The sequence below is a fragment of the Berghia stephanieae genome, chromosome 1 (genome assembly GCF_034508935.2).
Source record: "Berghia stephanieae isolate SIO BIC M18660-M18661 chromosome 1, UCSD_Bste_1.3, whole genome shotgun sequence".
NCBI classification, from domain to species: domain Eukaryota; kingdom Metazoa; phylum Mollusca; class Gastropoda; order Nudibranchia; family Aeolidiidae; genus Berghia; species Berghia stephanieae.
This window is the reverse complement of record NC_088360.1, coordinates 6466515-6470342: the sequence shown is the minus strand read 5'-3', so window position 1 is coordinate 6470342 and position 3828 is coordinate 6466515. Positions and strand designations below refer to the sequence as shown.

General features: G+C 34.9%; 1 protein-coding gene across 8 annotated transcripts in view; it reads right to left on the bottom strand.

Moving 5' to 3' along the window:
* The window catches only part of LOC144966767 (uncharacterized), a 28319-nt gene extending 24765 nt beyond the window's left edge, over positions 1–3554 (bottom strand). Inside the window, exon 1 of one of the 8 annotated variants that reach the window (XM_078903546.1) lies at positions 3457–3554. The gene's annotated coding sequence lies outside the window, so the exon portion shown is untranslated. Of the gene's footprint in view, positions 1–1212; positions 1337–2328; positions 2477–2700; positions 2810–3101; positions 3234–3329; positions 3353–3447 lie in introns of those variants that run through there. The other 7 variants (XM_078903568.1, XM_078903564.1, XM_078903554.1 and 4 more) reach the window with 7 other exon arrangements.
* Positions 3555–3828: the final 274 nt, after the last annotated feature.

Genomic DNA, 3828 nt, shown 5'->3' with positions numbered 1-3828 from the left:
AGTCGAACCCCCAAGTCGACGGCTTCAGGAAAAAACGATCATGCGAGACACAATTAATCAATAAAATAGAAGAAATTGCAAGATCACTAGACAACAAAAAGCAAATTGATCTCCTGGTACTAGACTTCTCTAAAGCGTTTGACACTGTACCATACAAACGATTACTATTAAAAATCGAGCAAAGCGGAATTCGGAAGATGGGGGGCAATGAAACAAATCAGTCAGAGAATATGTAACAACAACCGCAAAATCTTCTTCTTTGGTTCAAGGACTGGCTTTGCAATCGAACGCAACAAGTTGCCATTGAAATTCAAGCAAAAAATGTAATGTATTATCAGGATTATGCATCTTGATGATTACAAATGACCTTGGAAACTAATTGTCTCCACAAAGGCTTAAACTGTTCGCAGACGTTAACATTCTTTTTGGGACAATAGATAGTAGCGCAGATGCACATGAACAACATAAAGATCTTCCTTCTCTCCAGACGTGGTCAGATACATCGCACATACAGTTCCATCCATCAAAATGCTATACCATGTCAATATCAAACAAGAAAGAGCCATTATACACAAAATTACACAATGCATGATCATCCCTTAAAACAAGTTGATTCCTCGGAGTCTAATTCAACAAGAAACTAGAGTGGCAAACCCATATAGAACATATCACAGCAAAGGCAAGTAGGATGCTGGGGTTTCTGAAAAGGAACATAAACCAATGCACACAAAGAATTAAAACCCAGGTGTACACAGCACTTATCAGGCCAACATTAGAGTATGCCAACGCCGTGTGGGACCCCGACACAAAAAATGACATAGTCAAGATTGAAAAAAGTACAAAGAGCAGCTGCAAGATTCGCAACCGGATGCAAATCCAGAGACCTAGGTTGTGAGACGTCCTCCATCCAGTCACTTGAATGGAAGCCTTACACAAAATCATCAACGATACAAACTCACCCATCATCATCCCAAACTACATAAAAAACAAATCAGATTGGGACAAATTACCTCTTTCAAAAGAGTTTTGAATGCATTTGCTTGTCAAAGTAATCTGTGACTGTCCCTGTTTTGATTGGACTGTAACTGAACATTTGCAATGATGGGCCCGTGGGGCTCAGAGATATCCAAATTGTTGACGTCTTTCGTTAAATAATAGCACGCGCAGATTAGTATTATACGACTCTCAAATTGGAACTATCAAAATTCCCACCTTGTAGCCGAGTATCCAGTATGTCTGAGGACGTTATACCCGAGTTTTACAGTATATGCTTTTGGTGTATCATCTTCATATGAAACAATCTATTCGTATCTCATTGTCAACCAAAAGTGCGTATTACCATTTTATACTAAATGCACCCTTTTAGCTGACAACGAAATGGCCTTTGAAATAAACGATATATTACATTATTCGACGTATAGATAGTCAAGGCTGATGATCGTGAAGAACCACAGCGCTCTCTTCCTTTTTTTTCTTATTGCGCAAAGAATTGATTGCAATGACATCGTTTATATAAAATGAATATATACACACACATATATATATATATATATATATATATATATATATATAATATAATATATATTTATATATATATATAAATATCGATATATAATATATATATATATATATATATGTGTGTGTGTGTGTGTGTTTGTGTGTATGTGTGTGTTTGTGTGTGTGTGTCTGTGTGCACAAGCATAGCTGTCCGTTCAAAGAACATGATGATATTTTGATCAACTCAAAATTTATGATTCAATTGTTGAATGAAATTTGAATTCATTTTCTATTGTCTTAAAAGACAATAGAACTTCACGGAGCTTTTTATTTGGCACAGAGAGATAATTTCTGCATTTAATATCTTATATATTTCGCTCACATATCTTGGAATTCATTGGGAAGATGGTTTATATAAATTTCAAGAAATTGTATTCAAAATGATGACAGGAACCACTACCAATTAGCGATTCAATGCAAGACGTAATGTAACTAAAATCCAATTTGCAAATATGATAGTAATAATCATGATAATAATAATAATAATAATACATACATACATACACACACACACACACACATATATATATATATATATATATATATATATATATATATATATGTGTGTGTGTGTGTTTGTGTGTGTGTGTGTGTCAATGTGTTGGGTGCTTTCTCTCGATTTACGCAGCTCTTGTCGTGGCTCCACAGAATGCGCAACGATCCATCAATTGTTACGCATTCTGTAGATCGGTAGATTGCCCAGCGCTTTTTGTGGATCCAATAGAAGGTGGAAAATATCTTTGTTCCGCATTCCGTAGATGGAGCTCTTACCCAAGTATTTCAAAATAAATAAAATTGAATAATTATATGAATGAAGAATGCCTTGTTTATTATTGTGATGAAAATCTATTCTTAAAATAAGGGTTGGGGATCAAAATGGTTCCGTACAACTCATGTAAAATGTTTGCCAAAGAGACCAGAAGTACTAGAAATATAAACACTATATAACTACTTTTTACAGATTGATTTTAAATTAAGGGCAATCACAGTACCCATTGACACAAATTATTATTTATAAAATCTGCTAGGGCATAATGATCAATCATTTGTTGACTTTGGGAATCGACATCTGGCCACCCTGTTTCTAGATTCAAATGGGCGCACCTAAGACTCTATTCCCGGACCGATTTTGATCGTTGATACCTCAAAATTTGAAAGCCAAAAATAGAAGATGGAGAAGTTCTTTTGAGATCCTGCTTAAAATTACCACAATCTTGTCAAAGTCTAAAAGCAAAAACTTCAGTGAAGAGTCAAGAGAAGAGGTTATTTTCAGTGAAGGAAATCCTTTTCAAAGGGGGGGGGGGGGGGGGGGGGGGGGGAGGGTGCTCAATGCTTTAACAAGGGTTGGAGGATTGGTGATAAACATAATGTTATATATCCAACGACCTTTCTTAAAATCATGCGTCGATTGTACAATTTGATGTTAATTAGAATAGGGCAATGTTAATATTGTGTGTGTGTGTGTGTGTGTGTGTGTGTGTGTGTGTGTGTGTATTCAGTTCAATTTTATTTGTTCTATTTTGCTCCAGTCATTTTGCTCATACCAAGGATTGAGATATGTTTTCGTTCTCAATATCTTTCTATCTCCTAAATGTGAGCCAAATATTATAAAAATCGTCTTCCATCGTTCAAATCCATTCTAACTGTCAGGCATGAGAAATTATTTTAAAGGCAATATATCTATGGTTGAGAGAGCCAACATCAAATCTAATTGCTAATGGGTGATTTCAATGTAATCTCATTTTCATGTGCTTTTAATACAATAACAATACCCAATAAGAGCTGAATTAGGCCAATAGTGTGGCCTTTGGTGTCCTATCACAGTGATAAAAAAAAACCCGATGTGAATTAATATGATATAAAGTGCAGGATATCAATTATAAAACAAACTTAAATTACTCATCGAATTCAAACTTAGATGATATGATTCCTTATCTATACAATTTCTCGGAGTTCTTGAAGAGGCGTGGAGAGAGTTCCAAATATCTAAAGCCCGGAAAATTAAAGAGTAGATCTAGGCATTTATTAAGGTTTAGCACCGGTCTTTGAAGATTATTGCTAAAGAAATCGATAGATGTTAACTCACTCAATCCTAAAGACTTTTGCTACTTTTCAAGTTGGATAGAATGTATTTAAAATGAGCATGTACATAATTTTATTCAACTATCATTAACTTGCAACAACTATTAGCTTTGATAGTAAGCTTATAATTTGTCTCAGAAAAATGTAATAAATAGGCATAGGGTTAAAGTAACCCGGGTAAACTACGGA